Genomic DNA, 22,169 nt, shown 5'->3' on the forward strand with positions numbered 1-22,169 from the left:
GTAGTATGCAGTGATGCGCAACCGTTTTGTCTCTCTGAATCTGAAGAGGCGGGTGGGCCAGTGCCTATGGTCAGCAGCACACCTCAGTACGCATCTGATGATGAGACTCAGGTGCCACTTTCTGGTGCGTACTGTGCTGTCGAGACTACCCAGGAGAAGCAGTTGTTTGAAGAGGGTGGTGTAGATGATGAGGTCCTTGACCCATCATGGCGTGAGGGACAGGAAGGTGGTGGGAGCAGCTCTGAGGAAGAGATTCCCCGAACGGCCCAAAAAGGAGGGAGAGGGAGGGGGCAGACTTGGTTGCCTGTAGCCTCCACTTCGGCACCCATTAGGAGCATGGCTCTTCCAAAATCCAAAGCGGGCGCTCCCAAGACTTGCAGTGCCTGGTCCTTTTTTGACACAGTTGCAGATGACATTTGCTTTGTCAAATGCAAGCTGTGTAATCAGAAGGTGAAAAGAGGGAAAAGTGTCAGCAACCTCAATACCACAAATATGTGGAAACATGTGCGGACCAAGCACGTGGTGGAGTTACACAAACACACTGAAGACCTAGGCCAACCTACAGCGCCACCTACCACCTCTTCAGCTCGTGTTGTAGCCTCTTCCTCCAGCTCACACACAGCTGGTTCGGCTTCCTCACAGGATCGCCATGGAAGAATCTCTGGCACTGTTGTACAGAGACACAGTGTAATTCCACCCACAGCACCACTTTCCCAGTCATCCTCACACTCCCAGGCCAGTCTACAGCCATCGTTAGCACAGGCATGGGAGAAAAGGCGCCCATACTCGGCAAACCACCCCCGAGCACAGGCTCTGAATGCTGGCATTGCTAAACTACTGGCCCTTGAAATGCTATCATTCAGGCTGGTGGAGACTGACACATTCCGTAACTTTATGGCATTGGCAGTCCCACAATACAACGTGCCCAGCCGCTTTTATTTCAGCAGGCAAGCCGTCCCTGCCCTGCAACATCATGTGGAGGGAAAAATTAAACATGCGCTACAAAACGCCGTCAGTAGCAAGGTCCACCTGACCACTGATGCGTGGACCAGTAAGCATGGACAGGGACGATACCTTTCCCTCACTGCCCATTGGGTAAATGTTGTGGAGCCGGGTACAGATCTTGAGAGTGGCGCTGTACGTGTTCTGCCAACTCCAAGGATTGCAGGAATCCAGTCTGTACACATTGACTCCTCCTCATACTCCAGTTCCTCTGAATCAGCGCTGCAGGAGCCGTCACGGTCTACCTCCACATCGACCCGTGAACGGTTACCTGTTATGATGACCGATATGAGCACAGCCGTGGCCAAACGTCAACAGGCCGTATTAAAATTAATTTCTTTGGGGAATCGAAGCCACACAGCGCAGGAGCTCTGGAATGCCATCAAGCAGCAGAGTGACGTGTGGTTTGTGCCAGCGAATCTCCAGCCAGGCATGGTAGTGTGTGACAATGGCCGAAATCTGGTGGCAGCTCTGGGCCTAGGCAACCTCACTCACATCCCATGTCTGGCACATGTGCTCAACTTGGTCGTGCAGAGTTTTTTGAGGGACTATCCGGATCTTGATGCACTGCTTCACAAGGTCCGCATAGAGTGCGCTCACTTGCGGCGTTCCAGCAATGCAAGATCACGCATTGCAGCTCTGCAGCGCCGATTATGTCTTCCGGAACATCGCATCATATGTGACCTACCCACCAGGTGGAATTCAACGTTACATATGTTGGAGAGGTTGTGTGAGCAGCAGGCAGCAGTAATGGAGTACCAGCTGCAGCAGGCGCAAACAAGTCGCAGTGCGCGCCGTTCACACTTCACCACCACTGAGTGGGCCTCTATGAAGGACATTTGCCACGTTTTGCGTGCCTTCGATTATTCCACGCGGATGGCGAGTGCAGATGATGCACTAGTCAGCATGACTATCCCCCTTATCTGCCTGCTTGAAAAAACACTGCAAGCACTAAGGGACGAGGTTTTGGAAGAGGTGGAGGATGAGGAGTCACAAATGCCATCTGCTTCTCTACAGTCTGCGCAACGTGGTTCCTCACAAAGGCCTAGGCAGGGGACACTTTGTGAGGAGGATGAGGAGGAGTCAATGGATGAGGAAGACATCTGTCCAGAGGAGGGAGGTACACAATGCTCTAGTAGTCAGTATCTAGAGCGAGGGTGGGGTGATGCAGAGCAGGCAGAGATCACGCCTCAAGCAGGGGACAGCGTTTCTTGGCCAGTTGGCAGTCTGCAGCACATGGTTGATTTCATGCTGCAGTGCCTCAGAAACGACCGCCGCATCGCCCACATTCTCAACACGGCTGATTATTGGGTGTCCACCCTCCTAGATCCTCGCTACCGGTACAACTTACAAAGCCTCATAACACCATTGAACCGGGAGCGTAAAATGCGGGAGTACCAAGACGCACTGGTGCATTCCATCATGTTCTCCATTCCAACCGAGAGCAGTGCTGCTAGTGCTTTACAAAGCAGCTCAGTGCGTCGAGGCAGTGGAGGAAGCTCTGCACAAAGAGGGAGCAGAAGCAGCGCCTCAGCACAAGGCAAGACCAGTATGGCCGAAATGTGGCAAAGTTTTGTGTCCCCGCCGCCACAAATGTCTACACCATCACAGACAGCTCCAGTCAGCAGGAGGCAACGTTTCCGTCAGATGGTGACAGACTACATGTCTTGCCCTCTTAGTGTACTCCCAGACGGCTCTTCTCCCTTCAAGTTTTGGGTCTGTAAGCTGGATACATGGCCAGAGCTTAGTCAGTATGCACTGGAGGTGCTAGCTTGCCCTGCTGCTAGTGTATTATCGGAACGCGTCTTTAGTGCCGCAGGTGGTGTACTAACAGACCGTCGCATGCGACTATCCTCCGATAACGTTGACCGGCTTACTTTTCTCAAAATGAACAAGGCCTGGATCTCTCATGAATTTGCCAGTCCTCTTCCAGAATAAATAATTGGTTGGCAACAGTATCCAGGTCTCCTGTTCTGTTCATGTTTCTACCACCTGAACTGTAATCCCTGAGCTCCAACACCGCCAGTTGGCGCTCGGAAGTGCCGTCTGCACAGTCAACACTTGCTGCCGTGTTATTGGGGTTCAGTAACGTCAGCTGTTCTCCTGCTGTGCGGACGGCAATTTCTCCTGATTTGTCCACATCCACTGTACTACACATTTTAAAGTTGCTCCAATTACTCCTCTGGCTCCTCTGTTTTCATTCTTATCCCTGGGCTCCAGCACCGCCAGTTGGCGCTCGGAAGTGCTGTCTGCACAGTCAACACTTGCTACCATGTTATTGGGGTTCAGTAACGTCAGCTGTTCCCCTGCTGTGCGGACGGCAATTTCTCCTGCTCTGTCCACATTCTCACTACTACAGATTTTAAAGTTGCTCCAATTACACCACTGGCTCCTCTGTTTTCATTCTTATCCCTGGGCTCCAGCACCGCCAGTTGGCGCTCGGAAGTGCCGTCTGCACAGTCAACACTTGCTGCGGTGTTATTGGGGTTCGGTAACGTCAGCTGTTCCCCTGCTGTGTTCACGGCAATTTCTCCTGCTCTGTCCATATTCACTGTGCTACTTATTTAAAACTTGCTCCAATTACACCTCTGGCTCCTCCGTTTTTAGTATTTACCCTGGGCTCCAACACCGCCAGTTGGCGCTCGGAAGTGCTGTCTGCACAGTCAACACTTGCTGCCGTGTTATTGGGGTTCAGTAACGTCAGCTGTTCTCCTGCTGTGCGGACGGCAATTTCTCCTGCTTTGTCCACATCCACTGTACTACACATTTTAAAGTTGCTCGAATTACACCTCTGGCTCCTCTGTTTTCATTCTTATCCCTGGGCTCCAGCACCGCCAGTTGGCGCTCGGAAGTGCCGTCTGCACAGTCAACACTTGCTGCCGTGTTATTGGGGTTCAGTAACGTCAGCTGTTCTCCTGCTGTGCGGACGGCAATTTCTCCTGCTTTGTCCACATCCACTGTACTACACATTTTAAAGTTGCTCGAATTACACCTCTGGCTCCTCTGTTTTCATTCTTATCCCTGGGCTCCAGCACCGCCAGTTGGCGCTCGGAAGTGCCGTCTGCACAGTCAACACTTGCTACCATGTTATTGGGGTTCAGTAACGTCAGCTGTTCCCCTGCTGTGTTCACGGCAATTTCTCCTGCTCTGTCCATATTCACTGTGCTACTTATTTAAAACTTGCTCCAATTACACCTCTGGCTCCTCCGTTTTTAGTATTTACCCTGGGCTCCAACACCGCCAGTTGGCGCTCGGAAGTGCTGTCTGCACAGTCAACACTTGCTGCCGTGTTATTGGGGTTCAGTAACGTCAGCTGTTCCCCTGCTGTGCGGACGGCAATTTCTCCTGCTCTGTCCACATTCTCACTACTACAGATTTTAAAGTTGCTCCAATTACACCTCTGGCTCCTCTGTTTTCATTCTTATCCCTGGGCTCCAGCACCGCCAGTTGGCGCTCGGAAGTGCTGTCTGCACAGTCAACACTTGCTACCATGTTATTGGGGTTCAGTAACGTCAGCTGTTCCCCTGCTGTGCGGACGGCAATTTCTCCTGCTCTGTCCACATTCTCACTACTACAGATTTTAAAGTTGCTCCAATTACACCTCTGGCTCCTCTGTTTTCATTCTTATCCCTGGGCTCCAGCACCGCCAGTTGGCGCTCGGAAGTGCCGTCTGCACAGTCAACACTTGCTGCCGTGTTATTGGGGTTCAGTAACGTCAGCTGTTCTCCTGCTGTGCGGACGGCAATTTCTCCTGATTTGTCCACATCCACTGTACTACACATTTTAAAGTTGCTCCAATTACTCCTCTGGCTCCTCTGTTTTCATTCTTATCCCTGGGCTCCAGCACCGCCAGTTGGCGCTCGGAAGTGCTGTCTGCACAGTCAACACTTGCTACCATGTTATTGGGGTTCAGTAACGTCAGCTGTTCCCCTGCTGTGCGGACGGCAATTTCTCCTGCTCTGTCCACATTCTCACTACTACAGATTTTAAAGTTGCTCCAATTACACCTCTGGCTCCTCTGTTTTCATTCTTATCCCTGGGCTCCAGCACCGCCAGTTGGCGCTCGGAAGTGCCGTCTGCACAGTCAACACTTGCTGCGGTGTTATTGGGGTTCGGTAACGTCAGCTGTTCCCCTGCTGTGTTCACGGCAATTTCTCCTGCTCTGTCCATATTCACTGTGCTACTTATTTAAAACTTGCTCCAATTACACCTCTGGCTCCTCCGTTTTTAGTATTTACCCTGGGCTCCAACACCGCCAGTTGGCGCTCGGAAGTGCTGTCTGCACAGTCAACACTTGCTGCCGTGTTATTGGGGTTCAGTAACGTCAGCTGTTCTCCTGCTGTGCGGACGGCAATTTCTCCTGCTTTGTCCACATCCACTGTACTACACATTTTAAAGTTGCTCGAATTACACCTCTGGCTCCTCTGTTTTCATTCTTATCCCTGGGCTCCAGCACCGCCAGTTGGCGCTCGGAAGTGCTGTCTGCACAGTCAACACTTGCTGCCGTGTTATTGGGGTTCAGTAACGTCAGCTGTTCTCCTGCTGTGCGGACGGCAATTTCTCCTGCTTTGTCCACATCCACTGTACTACACATTTTAAAGTTGCTCGAATTACACCTCTGGCTCCTCTGTTTTCATTCTTATCCCTGGGCTCCAGCACCGCCAGTTGGCGCTCGGAAGTGCCGTCTGCACAGTCAACACTTGCTACCATGTTATTGGGGTTCAGTAACGTCAGCTGTTCCCCTGCTGTGTTCACGGCAATTTCTCCTGCTCTGTCCATATTCACTGTGCTACTTATTTAAAACTTGCTCCAATTACACCTCTGGCTCCTCCGTTTTTAGTATTTACCCTGGGCTCCAACACCGCCAGTTGGCGCTCGGAAGTGCTGTCTGCACAGTCAACACTTGCTGCCGTGTTATTGGGGTTCAGTAACGTCAGCTGTTCCCCTGCTGTGCGGACGGCAATTTCTCCTGCTCTGTCCACATTCTCACTACTACAGATTTTAAAGTTGCTCCAATTACACCTCTGGCTCCTCTGTTTTCATTCTTATCCCTGGGCTCCAGCACCGCCAGTTGGCGCTCGGAAGTGCTGTCTGCACAGTCAACACTTGCTACCATGTTATTGGGGTTCAGTAACGTCAGCTGTTCCCCTGCTGTGCGGACGGCAATTTCTCCTGCTCTGTCCACATTCTCACTACTACAGATTTTAAAGTTGCTCCAATTACACCTCTGGCTCCTCTGTTTTCATTCTTATCCCTGGGCTCCAGCACCGCCAGTTGGCGCTCGGAAGTGCCGTCTGCACAGTCAACACTTGCTGCGGTGTTATTGGGGTTCGGTAACGTCAGCTGTTCCCCTGCTGTGTTCACGGCAATTTCTCCTGCTCTGTCCATATTCACTGTGCTACTTATTTAAAACTTGCTCCAATTACACCTCTGGCTCCTCCGTTTTTAGTATTTACCCTGGGCTCCAATACCGCTAGTTGCTGCTCAGAAGTGCCGTCTGCACAGTCAACGCTTGCTCCAGTGTTATTGGGATTCAGTAACGTCAGCTGATCCCCAGCTGTGTGTCCGGCAAATTCTCCTGCTTTGTCCACATCCACTGTAGTACGGATTTAAAACCTCCTCCAAATACACCTCTGGCTCTTCTGTTTTTAGTATTTACCCTGGGCTCCAGCACCGCCAGCTGGTTCTCGGCAGTTCCATTGGCTCTTGTACCTTCTGCTACCCATCCGGGTTCCAGTACCGTCAGCTGGTTCTCGGCAGTGTCTTTGGCACGGGTACTCCCTCCTGCCCAGCCTGGTTCCAGCACGCCAGCTGTTTCCGGGTAGTGTCAACGTCACTTTGCCTCCAATGCGTTATCCTGTCGTGTTGCGGTCGGGTTAGCCGACTCTATGGTGCCTGCAGTTTAGGTGACTCCTATGTGGGCTGCGGGATCTGGCAATGAAGGCTGGTTCCATAGTGCCAATAGGACAAGCACCCTCTGTAGGACTGTGGGTTTTGGTAACTGCGGCCGGCTCGCGGCCTTGAACTTTTTTTTTACATGGGTACCTTCTGCTACCCATCCGGGTTCCAGTACCGTCAGCTGGTTCTCGGCAGTGCCTTTGGATTAGGTGCCTCCTTCTCGGTATCCAAGTTCCACCAACGTCTGCTGGTCCTTGGTAGTGCTTTCTGGCACAGGTACCTCCTGCTTAGTAACCGAGTTCCAGTAACATCAGCTGGTCCTCGGTAGTTCCATTGGCTCTTGTACCTTCTGCTACCCATCCGGGTTCCAGTACCGTCAGCTGGTCCTCGGTAGTTCCATTTGCTCTTGTATCTTCTGCTACCCATCCGGGTTCCAGTACCGTCAGCTGGTTCTCGGCAGTGCCTTTGGATTAGGTGCCTCCTTCTCGGTATCCAAGTTCCACCAACGTCTGCTGGTCCTTGGTAGTGCTTTCTGGCACAGGTACCTCCTGCTTAGTAACCGAGTTCCAGTAACATCAGCTGGTCCTCGGTAGTTCCATTGGCTCTTGTACCTTCTGCTACCCATCCGGGTTCCAGTACCGTCAGCTGGTCCTCGGTAGTTCCATTTGCTCTTGTATCTTCTGCTACCCATCCGGGTTCCAGTACCGTCAGCTGGTTCTCGGCAGTGTCTTTGGCACGGGTACTCCCTCCTGCCCAGCCTGGTTCCAGCACGCCAGCTGTTTCCGGGTAGTGTCAACGTCACTTTGCCTCCAATGCGTTGTCCTGTCGTGTTGCGGTCGGGTTAGCCGACTCTATGGTGCCTGCAGTTTAGGTGACTCCTATGTGGGCTGCGGGATCTGGCAATGAAGGCTGGTTCCATAGTGCCAATAGGACAAGCACCCTCTGTAGGACTGTGGGTTTTGGTAACTGCGGCCGGCTCGCGGCCTTGAACTTTTTTTTTACATGGGTACCTTCTGCTACCCATCTGGGTTCCAGTACCGTCAGCTGGTTCTCGGCAGTGCCTTTGGATTAGGTGCCTCCTTCTCGGTATCCAAGTTCCACCAACGTCTGCTGGTCCTTGGTAGTGCTTTCTGGCACAGGTACCTCCTGCTTAGTAACCGAGTTCCAGTAACATCAGCTGGTCCTCGGTAGTTCCATTGGCTCTTGTACCTTCTGCTACCCATCCGGGTTCCAGTACCGTCAGCTGGTCCTCGGTAGTTCCATTTGCTCTTGTATCTTCTGCTACCCATCCGGGTTCCAGTACCGTCAGCTGGTTCTCGGCAGTGCCTTTGGATTAGGTGCCTCCTTCTCGGTATCCAAGTTCCACCAACGTCTGCTGGTCCTTGGTAGTGCTTTCTGGCACAGGTACCTCCTGCTTAGTAACCGAGTTCCAGTAACATCAGCTGGTCCTCGGTAGTTCCATTGGCTCTTGTACCTTCTGCTACCCATCCGGATTCCAGTACCGTCAGCTGGTCCTCGGTAGTTCCATTTGCTCTTGTATCTTCTGCTACCCATCCGGGTTCCAGTACCGTCAGCTGGTTCTCGGCAGTGTCTTTGGCACGGGTACTCCCTCCTGCCCAGCCTGGTTCCAGCACGCCAGCTGTTTCCGGGTAGTGTCAACGTCACTTTGCCTCCAATGCGTTGTCCTGTCGTGTTGCGGTCGGGTTAGCCGACTCTATGGTGCCTGCAGTTTAGGTGACTCCTATGTGGGCTGCGGGATCTGGCAATGAAGGCTGGTTCCATAGTGCCAATAGGACAAGCACCCTCTGTAGGACTGTGGGTTTTGGTAACTGCGGCCGGCTCGCGGCCTTGAACTTTTTTTTTACATGGGTACCTTCTGCTACCCATCCGGGTTCCAGTACCGTCAGCTGGTTCTCGGCAGTGCCTTTGGATTAGGTGCCTCCTTCTCGGTATCCAAGTTCCACCAACGTCTGCTGGTCCTTGGTAGTGCTTTCTGGCACAGGTACCTCCTGCTTAGTAACCGAGTTCCAGTAACATCAGCTGGTCCTCGGTAGTTCCATTGGCTCTTGTACCTTCTGCTACCCATCCGGGTTCCAGTACCGTCAGCTGGTCCTCGGTAGTTCCATTTGCTCTTGTATCTTCTGCTACCCATCCGGGTTCCAGTACCGTCAGCTGGTTCTCGGCAGTGCCTTTGGATTAGGTGCCTCCTTCTCGGTATCCAAGTTCCACCAACGTCTGCTGGTCCTTGGTAGTGCTTTCTGGCACAGGTACCTCCTGCTTAGTAACCGAGTTCCAGTAACATCAGCTGGTCCTCGGTAGTTCCATTGGCTCTTGTACCTTCTGCTACCCATCCGGGTTCCAGTACCGTCAGCTGGTCCTCGGTAGTTCCATTTGCTCTTGTATCTTCTGCTACCCATCCGGGTTCCAGTACCGTCAGCTGGTCCTCGGTAGTTCCATTTGCTCTTGTATCTTCTGCTACCCATCCGGGTTCCAGTACCGTCAGCTGGTTCTCGGCAGTGCCTTTGGATTAGGTGCCTCCTTCTCGGTATCCAAGTTCCACCAACGTCTGCTGGTCCTTGGTAGTGCTTTCTGGCACAGGTACCTCCTGCTTAGTAACCGAGTTCCAGTAACATCAGCTGGTCCTCGGTAGTTCCATTGGCTCTTGTACCTTCTGCTACCCATCCGGGTTCCAGTACCGTCAGCTGGTCCTCGGTAGTTCCATTTGCTCTTGTATCTTCTGCTACCCATCCGGGTTCCAGTACCGTCAGCTGGTTCTCGGCAGTGTCTTTGGCACGGGTACTCCCTCCTGCCCAGCCTGGTTCCAGCACGCCAGCTGTTTCCGGGTAGTGTCAACGTCACTTTGCCTCCAATGCGTTGTCCTGTCGTGTTGCGGTCGGGTTAGCCGACTCTATGGTGCCTGCAGTTTAGGTGACTCCTATGTGGGCTGCGGGATCTGGCAATGAAGGCTGGTTCCATAGTGCCAATAGGACAAGCACCCTCTGTAGGACTGTGGGTTTTGGTAACTGCGGCCGGCTCGCGGCCTTGAACTTTTTTTTTACATGGGTACCTTCTGCTACCCATCCGGGTTCCAGTACCGTCAGCTGGTTCTCGGCAGTGCCTTTGGATTAGGTGCCTCCTTCTCGGTATCCAAGTTCCACCAACGTCTGCTGGTCCTTGGTAGTGCTTTCTGGCACAGGTACCTCCTGCTTAGTAACCGAGTTCCAGTAACATCAGCTGGTCCTCGGTAGTTCCATTGGCTCTTGTACCTTCTGCTACCCATCCGGGTTCCAGTACCGTCAGCTGGTCCTCGGTAGTTCCATTTGCTCTTGTATCTTCTGCTACCCATCCGGGTTCCAGTACCGTCAGCTGGTTCTCGGCAGTGCCTTTGGATTAGGTGCCTCCTTCTCGGTATCCAAGTTCCACCAACGTCTGCTGGTCCTTGGTAGTGCTTTCTGGCACAGGTACCTCCTGCTTAGTAACCGAGTTCCAGTAACATCAGCTGGTCCTCGGTAGTTCCATTGGCTCTTGTACCTTCTGCTACCCATCCGGGTTCCAGTACCGTCAGCTGGTCCTCGGTAGTTCCATTTGCTCTTGTATCTTCTGCTACCCATCCGGGTTCCAGTACCGTCAGCTGGTTCTCGGCAGTGTCTTTGGCACGGGTACTCCCTCCTGCCCAGCCTGGTTCCAGCACGCCAGCTGTTTCCGGGTAGTGTCAACGTCACTTTGCCTCCAATGCGTTGTCCTGTCGTGTTGCGGTCGGGTTAGCCGACTCTATGGTGCCTGCAGTTTAGGTGACTCCTATGTGGGCTGCGGGATCTGGCAATGAAGGCTGGTTCCATAGTGCCAATAGGACAAGCACCCTCTGTAGGACTGTGGGTTTTGGTAACTGCGGCCGGCTCGCGGCCTTGAACTTTTTTTTTACATGGGTACCTTCTGCTACCCATCCGGGTTCCAGTACCGTCAGCTGGTTCTCGGCAGTGCCTTTGGATTAGGTGCCTCCTTCTCGGTATCCAAGTTCCACCAACGTCTGCTGGTCCTTGGTAGTGCTTTCTGGCACAGGTACCTCCTGCTTAGTAACCGAGTTCCAGTAACATCAGCTGGTCCTCGGTAGTTCCATTGGCTCTTGTACCTTCTGCTACCCATCCGGGTTCCAGTACCGTCAGCTGGTCCTCGGTAGTTCCATTTGCTCTTGTATCTTCTGCTACCCATCCGGGTTCCAGTACCGTCAGCTGGTTCTCGGCAGTGTCTTTGGCACGGGTACTCCCTCCTGCCCAGCCTGGTTCCAGCACGCCAGCTGTTTCCGGGTAGTGTCAACGTCACTTTGCCTCCAATGCGTTGTCCTGTCGTGTTGCGGTCGGGTTAGCCGACTCTATGGTGCCTGCAGTTTAGGTGACTCCTATGTGGGCTGCGGGATCTGGCAATGAAGGCTGGTTCCATAGTGCCAATAGGACAAGCACCCTCTGTAGGACTGTGGGTTTTGGTAACTGCGGCCGGCTCGCGGCCTTGAACTTTTTTTTTACATGGGTACCTTCTGCTACCCATCCGGGTTCCAGTACCGTCAGCTGGTTCTCGGCAGTGCCTTTGGATTAGGTGCCTCCTTCTCGGTATCCAAGTTCCACCAACGTCTGCTGGTCCTTGGTAGTGCTTTCTGGCACAGGTACCTCCTGCTTAGTAACCGAGTTCCAGTAACATCAGCTGGTCCTCGGTAGTTCCATTGGCTCTTGTACCTTCTGCTACCCATCCAGGTTCCAGTAACATCAGCTGGTCCTCGGTAGTTCCATTGGCTCTTGTACCTTCTGCTACCCATCCGGGTTCCAGTACCGTCAGCTGGTTCTCGGCAGTGCCTTTGGATTAGGTGCCTCCTTCTCGGTATCCAAGTTCCACCAACGTCTGCTGGTCCTTGGTAGTGCTTTCTGGCACAGGTACCTCCTGCTTAGTAACCGAGTTCCAGTAACATCAGCTGGTCCTCGGTAGTTCCATTGGCTCTTGTACCTTCTGCTATCCATCCGGGTTCCAGTACCGTCAGCTGGTCCTCAGTAGTTCCTCAGCTTTCTTGTACCTTCTGCTACATTTCCAAGTTCAAGCTTTTTGAAATGGTTCTTGGTAATCACTCTGGATCTCCCTGACGAGGACCCTGAAGACGAGGACCCTGAAGACCAACCCTAAGAAGACGAGGACCCCGAAGACAATGACCCTGAAGACGAGGACCCTGAAGACCACCCCGAAGAAGACGAGGACCCTGAAGACCACCCCGAAGAAGACGAGGACCCTGAAGACCACCCCGAAGAAGACGAGGACCCCGAAGACGAGGACCCAGAAGACCAACCCGAAGAAGACGAGGACCCCGAAGACGAGGACCCCCGAAGACGACGACCCTGAAGACCACCCCGAAGAAGACCAAGAAGATGACCCTGAAGAAGTTGACCAAGAAGACAAAGAAGAGAAGACAAGCACCAAGATACAGAAAAACAAGAGACAGAAAACCAAGAAGCAGAAATACAAGAAGCTGCAGAACAAAAAGCGGAAGAACATTAAGCATAAGACTAAAAATCAGAGCAAAAGATAATATCTAAATTATAAGCAGAAGATGACTAAGCAGTGTATGGGGGTGAGTCCGTTCCTCCTCGTGGTGCCCCTGGAAAAGACCTGCTGCTGCAGGCCAAACTGAACGCGGACAAATCCTGTTGTAAATCTTTTGTGACGGGCAGAACGAAAGGTGTAATGTCCAACCTTTTATAGATAACAACTACAGGAATGCCTGTCACAAATAAGAATATGATGAAGAAGAAGAATATGAAGAAGATGAAGAAGTAGAATATGAAGAATGTAAAAAAAAGAATAATACGAAGAAGGTGAAGAAGAAGAAGGTGAAGAAGAAGTGGATGAAAAAGATGCTGAGGATGATGAAGGAGAAAGTGTGGGAGAAATAAAAAAGAAGGTGAAGAGCATGGAAGTAGTGAAACATAAATATCTGACAAAATATAAAAATACTTAACATAGTTAATATTTCTGTAACTCAGAACATAATAAAAAAATATTAATTCCTGCTATTCCATTTGACTGGGCTAAACCTCTATGCCTTTATTGTCTCCCCCACCTCCCCCAATACATTCTACATTATTCTTAGTTGTTTTCCTTCATGTAGAAATAACCTACAAGGAAAGAAAGGGTTTATTTTAATTCCGATATTTATGTCCCATTGACTTGCATTGGTTTCCGGTATCGGAATCGGCGATATCCGATACTTTTTCGGTATCGGTCCGATCCAATCCGATCCGATATTTCCCGATATCGGAAGGTATCGCTCAACACTACTTCTCACACATAGACCCCCAGTGTGATCCAGTGAGTCCAAATAGCCATCATGTGACCCAGAAGAGGACCAGAGTGGCACTGGAATCTAGGGAACACAGCGATCGGTGAATATTTTATTGCATCTACTACATGCACATTTACACAGGTTTAGCAAAAAACGTTTAATGGGAGTTGTTCTTTAAGTATTTACCATGGACGTACATTTAAGTGTAGAAGGAAATATTCTGTGAATTGATTGTTGTCGCAGGCAGTTCAAGACATTTGTCCTTAAATTCCCTTACACTTTACGCACCTAAGAAATAACACAACTTGAAGGTAAGGAACAAATAGCAGCACTTACAAAATGTGTTTGATTTATAATTCATCAGAAATCATTTATTATTCATAGCAATGTCTAATAACAAGTCTCACAAGAAAAAGTGAATTAGAGAGTGACCCTTTTTTCCTTCACAATTCAAATATTGAATTTAAGTGTAGAGTTAATACTTTCACCACTTAATGCAGCACTAGCTGTATGCCCAACTACACGGACAGCATTGCTTCACAAAATTATACAATTATTTATGAAAAGTGAACTGGTAGGGCTAAAATATTACAATCAATAGCAAATGTTCCCAAAAGTTGGGACAGACAAATAGAACTCAAGCATAAGAAAATGGGTAAAATACTTGGCCCCTAAATCCATCCTTCACCATAGTCGAGGCGAGACTATAAATAGGGCTGAAGAACAGGATATGTAAATCTGAAAATTTTAGAGAAATATAATATAGGATCATTAAATATGCAAATGCTGCTTTTATTATAACTCACTTTTAGAAAGATACATACGGTGATATTTATTTTTTTTACTCCCTTATATAGCGCTATTAATTCCACAGTACTTTACAGACATCATCATCACTGTCCCCCCATTGAGGACTCAGGACCCCAACTCTGCAAAGCAACTGTGCTAATCACTGAGCCACCGTACTGCACATGATATTAGCAAGAATGCCCAAAATGCAAGAGCTATAAAGCTGATCTGATGCACTAATTTTGGATATGTCAGAAAATTTTCATTTCTGCAGAGAGATTAAAATACTATTGTGTTAGGTCAACTTGTTCCAGTTTGAAATTGATCTCAGGTTGTTTTTATATCTCCATGTGGATAAATCACACAGAACTTAAGCATGGGTCCACATGATATTACTAATATCTAAAAAGAATATACTTACTCTGAGAATGGACTAGAGTGTGATGCTAGTCACTACTCACGGACAAGCCATGAGGCTGAGTAGTCAAGAGGTCCGAGGTCAAAAGCCAGGAGGGTATATCATAGACAGAGGGGTGAGACAAAGGCGTAGTCACTAGTGATGAGCGAGTATGCTCGTTAGTCGAGATTTACTAACAAACAGGCATTCCTGACATGTATTAAAGCTGTCAAACAGTCGCAGATAATGCACACGGAGTGACTCAAACATAACATTTGAGTACGCCAAAAATACTCGGAAACCACCCGAGCATGCTCATAAATCTCGAGTAACGAGCATGCTCGCTCATCACTAGTAATTTATATTTATTGATATATGTACTTGTTAAGTTTTGCTTTGTTGCGTCTATATTCTATTCTTTATGCCTTTGGCCAATATTTGGGCCGTTATATAAGTGTAAAATAATGTGTAAAAAAAAAAAAAAAAAACCCAGAACTAAAGAAATAGTTCTAAAATGTCAAGTTTATTTTATGTACAATAAAATTCCAGAGCCTGCATCATCAGCCTACATGTATCATTAAAAGGAATAAGTGGATCCTCTGCGCTTCTGATAACAATATAAAGGATGATTACAGGAGACAGGATTGGTAGTGATGTGGTTTATTATCAACGCGTTTTGAAGTCATCCATCTTCTTCATCAAGAAAAAACACAAACTTTGATGATGAAGAAGTCAGATACGTATTGTATCTGTATATGATGGCACTTGCCTGCATAATTTGTGGTTGCTTATCATGAATTGCAGCTTATCATGAATTGCTGCCCATGGTTAACTGTTCCTATTTTTCTCCTTGTTTTTTGAGTCATCACTGTACACCTCATTATTTTTTACTCTTTATGTTTCAATTATTACTTTTTTTCATGTATTTTGGATTTTATGCTATAGCAAAAAAATATATTTTTACCTAGATTTGTGCATTTGTGTCTCTATATGCTGATAGGATACAACATTTATAGTTCATATCTATTATTAGACAAAAACTTGTAGCACAATACTGTATGCTATAGATTAATATATGGAAATACTGATAAATTCACATATACATTATACAATGAGAAAAGATAGCAAATTAGAAACAGCCAAAAACCAAGGTTGGAACAACTATGTAGGCATGAAATGTATTGCATACAGCTTAGATCATTTGATAATTATGTCATATAAATGACAAAATATGGTAAAACAATATGCAGTCAAAATACTATGTAATACTGGCATAGACTATATAGATGCAAATATAACTGAGGGGACAGTTCACATTTAACACTTGGTCTGTGGAATAAATAAGCAAGATCAAGTGAACTATGTTTGGGATTTAATAAAAAAAAATGTCAATTGCATTAAGTGCACTATGTGATCAAAGACAAAATGACCATTATTATACAACTAAAGGCAAAAACTACACCATTATAGACAATCTTCACACCTGATACATTTGGTGTACAGAAAATTGTAAACACCTATGTCCGCCTTCTATGCATTGTGTGGACAGAGACAAAATAAGCATTGGTATAAATTAGAAATGAGAGTCTCAAACAAAATTGGAATTTGCCTGTTCGCAAGGATTTTCCCAGGAAATTCGATTTGCAGAGAAGTTATTCTATGTGAATTGAATGTCCTTTATTATGGTTTGTCACAACCAGTGTATATGAGTGTGGCATGAGGTCCCATCATCCTGTAGTGAGACTGTGCTCATAGCTCAAAATTCTCCAAATAAAATAAAATAAATGTACAGGTTCATATTATTGTGCCTGCATTGTACACTACGATGGCACCAATGTGCAGTACATGTGAACTTTGAGTACATGAATTTTAAACTTCATTACTTCTATATAGACCATACTTATTAAACTGAGGAAATTAGTGCACAATTTGCAAAGTGTGTTGGCCCATATACCAACTATAAAGCCCCCGTCACACTAAGCGAGATCGCTAGCGAGATCGCTGCTGAGTCACAAGTTCTGTGACGCAACAGCGACCTCAGTAGCGATCTCTCTTAATGTGACACGTAGCAGCAACCAGGCCCCTGCTGTGAGATCGCTGGTCGTGTCGGAAAGGTCTGGACCTTTTTTTGATCGTTGAAGTCCCGCTGGGTAGCATGCATCGGTGCGTTTGACACCTTACCAACGACCCAGTAAGCGACTCAGAATTGAGACACATAGGCGTGCATCCCAGTAGATGAAAGATTGGCAGTCACGCTGCGATTCCTGGCCACTGGACACTCACTGCAAGACTTGCATTTTTCTTAAGCCATTTCAAGGTCCCTGCTCAGCCTTTTAATTCCGGAGACATGTAATGCCATTTTCCACAGTCTACGTAGCTACATACAGTTTCCCAACATGGAGGAGGAATGGAAAAAGATTGCCTCCGATTTTGAGCAGCTTTGGCAGTTTCCTAACTGTGGTGGGGCTTTGGACGGGAAACATGTCCGGATCACTCAACCACCAAACAGCGGATCATATTTCTTTAATTATAAGGGCTATTTCAGCATCATCCTGATGGCCCTTGTGAACGCCAATTACGAATTTATAAATGTAGATGTTGGCATGAACGGAAGGGTTTCCGATGGTGGTGTTTTAGAGCACACACTCTTTGGAGAGCATTTGAACAACCGTGACCTTCACTTGCCTCCCAACTCTGACACTAGAGGCAGCCTTAATTTTGTTTTTGTCGGTGATGAGGCCTTCCCGCTTCATCCCAATCTTATCAAACCATTCTCACAAAAAAGTCTGACGGAGGAAAGAAGAATTTTCAATTACCGCTTGTCAAGGGCACGTCGGGTTGTAGAAAATGCCTTCGGTATCATGGCCAATCGCTTCAGAGTTTTCCACACGCCTATAAACATGAAGCTTGAATCAATAGACTCAGTTGTTTTGGCTTGTTGCACGCTTCACAACTTCCTTCTCCGGCGCGATGCATTGGCGTACTGTCCGCCTGGCTTCATGGACTCTGTGGGCCTAACAAATGAGGAAGTGCAGCTCGGTGAATGGCGTGCAAACGATCCCGCAATTGCAGGCCTTCAACCATTGGGACCCGGCAGAAACACCAACGATGCAAAGACGGGCCGAGACAACTACTGCCAATATTTTAACGGTCCTGGTGCTGTTACTTGGCAGCAACAGAACTTATAGTGGGCTACTACTGACATTTATACACTACTTTCATTTTTGTACTGATTTGTCTAATAAACTATGTGTTTTACTTTGCAAAAGCTTTGTTTCTCATTCTTTCAGTAGTAAGGGCTCGTATATACATACGTGTACTCTAGTGTTGCGCAAACATGCTCGACACTGCTCGGTACTCGCCCGAGCATCACGCTACTCGTGATGTTCGGCGAGCACCGAGCATTTCCGGGTTACTCGGGCGGGAGCTCGGGTCTCCGCCCTGCATGTTTGGCGCTCTTTACAGAGCCAATGAACATGCAGGGATTGCCAGCCAGTCACTGTAATGCCACAGCCATGTTGGTTGTGGGCATTACAGTGATTGCCTGGCCGCACAGCGACACCTCGAGTATTTAATACCATGCACCGCCATCTTGGACACAGTCGCTCCGGATCAGACAGTGTAGGGACAGATATAAACTGCAAAATGGTTAGTGTAGGGTGTGTAAAGGCTGCCAGATCAAACAAACACTCCTTCTCAGGACTAATATCCATCCCAGATATCAGGCAGGCGGGCTGTATAGGAGACGCAGTGGTTATACCAGCAAACCCTGCATTACAGTCCTGTGTTTCTGAAATTGCTGGACTTAGCTCCAGGTCTTGGGGGCCAGGAAAAATCCTTTTTTTTTCATCTAAATCCTCTTTTTTTTTTCCTCCTTCACACTGTACAAATACCCGTCTTGTTAACCTTTTGGTGTCCCCCCCCCCAAAAAAAAAAATAAAAAGTGTGTCTCTGATTTTTCAGACACAAATATATCTGTTGAAAATAATCTGGTGTAGGCCCGAGAAACAGAAGTGTGGTTTTGCAGTTCCACGGTACAAACCTCTTTATTATCCACTTTTGGGCCATTTGTATCGTTTTATTGTGATCCCTTAAATGTGGCTTAATACCTCTGACCACATTGTTGACAGCAGTGACCTGGGGGTCAGAAATGCTTCCTGGGGCAATCCCCATGCTACACATACATATTCAGATACATAAAAATCTACACACATATACAAACATATATACAGATACCTACATATACTTTACATAGTCACAGACATACAAGTATGCATACCTGTCTAAAAATATAGATATACAGTATATCCATACATACATATAACCAACACGCCAGTCTTCCTGTGTGACCAGAGACGCAGTATTAATAATGCGTAATTTTTCGAACGCAGCAGCGTCTCCAGTCTAACGTACATACTTTGAATTCAGACCGCTTCCTTCGCGCACGCAGTAGTGTCCTCTAATAGGGCGCGCACTGACTAAGGGCAACGTTGATGCGTCATGGGCGTGGTTTACGGTGTTGATGCGCCGTGGGCGGGTTTAACGACGTAGTTGTGGCCTAGCTTGTCAGGAGAGGCAGTAACATGGCGGCCAGGAGATGGGCAACTCCATGGGGGGATGCAGAGGTCCGCTACCTCATAGCACAGCTGGATGCAAGGGACTATGACTGCCATGAGCATCCAGAACATCCTGTGCCCCATAAGCAGGCTGTGCTGCGGAGGATAGGTCGGGGCCTGGCCCGAAGATTTGGGGTTCAGCGGTCCACTACCCAGATCCGAAAGAAGCTGGCAGATCTGAGGTACAGATCCAGTGACCGCATCACCAGCATCCGGTCACAGACCCTGCCCCATCGTGGTGAGTGGTTTTAAAATAACTTAGCACAGTATATGGCAGCACATTGGTTACAACTGCAATTACAGTGCAGTACCTCAGGTATGTAATGTTATTTGTTCTCCAGCACCTGCAGATCCAGAGCCCCAGCAGGAGTCATCTACAGGCTCGTCAGCATCACTCCATGATATGGGTGTAGCTTTGTCTTACGGTAATGCTTTCACATAAAATACGGTACATACAACTTGGAAAGTATAGGGCTGTCATGTACTATGAAGTGTTGTGTCTTTCCCTAGACGGTGATGCCAGAGGATCCGGGTGGTCCATCAGCTCGTCATCACCCGAGCAAACCAAAAACCGTAAGTGTTAAATAACAAACATGTACCTGTTAGGCTGTGTGCCCACGATGCATTTTTAATGCGTTTCTGCAGCGTTTTTGCAGCTGCGGAAATGCATTAAAAACGCATTAAAAACGCATGGGTAGAAGGGCAGCAATGTTCCCCAATGATAATCCGTATATGCTGTGCACATGCGGCGGAAATTTCCGCTGGGGATTATTATTGTGGGAAAAAACGCAGCACTACCAATTATTTTGCGGAAGCGCTTCTTTTTGCGCCGCCATTGACTTGCATTAGAACGTGCCAATTCCGCAACACTGCATCTGTACTTGCGTAATTGCCGCGTTCTAATGTGCGGATGGTACTCGGGTGTGGATGAGAGGAATGTCATCCAGACCCAGGTACCATTAAAAAAAAAAAAGAGTAAAATAAAAAATATATATATATATACTTAACTTCTGGCGGCCCGCGCTGCGCTCCTCCTTGCTTCCCGGCACTTCGCGGTTGAATGAAGGACCTACGCTGACGTCAAAGTCATGTGATGGGTCACGCGACGCTAATGTGACACCCCAGGGGTCTGGTTGCCACAGTGATAGAGATGTTATGTCTGAGAGCAGGTGGGAGGTCCTTTGGTCAGGGATCCTGTGCATGCCACACCTCCTGCCCAGTCTTGGGAGGGGAAGAACTTCCCCTATATAAACCCGGGGCTGAAGCAGGGTTAGGAGTCAAGGAGAGTAGAGACAAGAGACAGTCATAGGAAGAAACAGCTGGAGCTCAGTGGGAGCAATACTACTACGAGTCAGGGGCTGGCAGCTGCAGAGCTCGCCCTGACTGAGAAGCTTTCTTACCGGACCCGGCGTCCGAGGCTGTGGGGACTAACTCTTACCCAGCAGCAGAAGCCGACCGGCAGGGGATTTCAGGTCCTCAGGCCCAGAAACCCGAAGGCACGGTCACACGTGTGGGACCAGCACCGCCATCGTGGAGCGGAAGCCAATAGAAGGCCCCGAGTCACCGGCCATACGGGTGAGCACCACACGGTACACTCAGGGACGTGGGCTACTTATATCCGCTTCTAGCAAGGTAGCCAGAAGAGTACAGTCAGTTTGGGAGGCCTACAACTCCGCCTGGCCAGGGGAGATCCCATCTGCTCAAGGACTGACCAGGCCCCGTTCGCTAGCAAGTACTCCGGGAGGGTCTATCGTTGTTACCAGTAAAGACCCTGAATTACACCGCACTGTCTCTGAGTGGTTCCTGCTACCCCCATCTTCCACGTCGGCTGCCCTGAGGCCATACCCCTCCCGTTGGGGGTTATACTATCACGCTGCACAATTCTACAACGGCCTCAGCGGTCTGCCCTGCAGCGGCAGCTCCATAGCTGCAAATCAACGGGTGGCGTAGTCGACACACAAATAACATCTATCAAGACTGCCACACACTGAGTTTGACTCCCTGGGCACGGACCGGGTCCCCGCCACTCGGAGACTACAACCCTCATCTGATCCGGTTCCGGGTAAGCCCCCGTGCGCGAGACGCTGCGCGACACAGCAGGCCCAGGGGCGCGTCAACTTTGGCGTAGTCGGCAGGATTTCGTGCCCGCAACCACCGGGTACTGCGTGCCTGAAAAGCAAAGACTGTTCAAATTTACCAGTGGTGAGGTTTCCCGCCATCCGGCGCCATCTTCGGCCTTCTTCCCGCCATCCGTGGAGTTTTCCCGCCATTGGACGCCATCTTGAGGACGCCGCGCGGGAAGAAGAGGGGCGTGGACTTCGAAAGCGCGCGAGAACTGAAGCCCCGCCTCACGTCCGGACGTTGCGTAAGGTCCTGGAAGGAGCCCAGCAGACGCCGACGTCACCGGAGCGCGACGGAAGGTCCTCAACCCTGACGATCTACTGCGGAGCCGCGGCCTACGGAACAGGATCATCGCAAGGTAGGCCACGGTCCACTAGGGGGGAGGAAGATGTCGGATACGGAGGAGAGCTTCACTGCCTCAACCCCCGCCAGCGCCACCGCTGCTGCAGTTATGCCCTTCACCATGCCCTATATCCCGGGAGCAGCTTGGCTACCCCAGTACTCAGGGGAGTCACATACCCTGCATGACTTTAGAGAAAAGCTGGATAGCCTCTTCCAGGTGTACCCCCTCACAGAAGAGCAAAAAGTGAGCATCCTGGTGGCCCAACTAACCGGGGCAGCTAAAAGGGAAGTAAAATCCTGGCCACCTGGGAGGAAGACTGTCGCAGGGATACTAACCCGGCTGAAGGATACCTTTGATACCCGCACCTCAGCCGAGATTAAGCTTAGATTCTACGGGTGCAAGCAGCGAGCGCATGAGAGTATAAGGGACTATGCACTAAACCTACAAGAGGCCCTGAGGGCCATTAAGCAGACCGACCCTGATGGAGTGGGAAATGAGGACAGGCTGTTGACTGAACAATTTATAGAGGGACTGTATTGTAATGCCCACCGAACCCAGTTGCGGGCGATGGCCTTACAGGATCCCCATCTGGGCTTTGCACAGTTCAAGGACAGAGCCATCCGGGTGCTCCGAGAACCGGCACCGGGTGGCGTTATGACCCACAGGCGCCCAGCTATTACTTAC

Source organism: Phyllobates terribilis, unplaced genomic scaffold, assembly GCF_046119375.1.
Source record: "Phyllobates terribilis strain yellow unplaced genomic scaffold, ASM4611937v1 Scaffold_2__4_contigs__length_985480577, whole genome shotgun sequence".
Taxonomy (NCBI): domain Eukaryota; kingdom Metazoa; phylum Chordata; class Amphibia; order Anura; family Dendrobatidae; genus Phyllobates; species Phyllobates terribilis.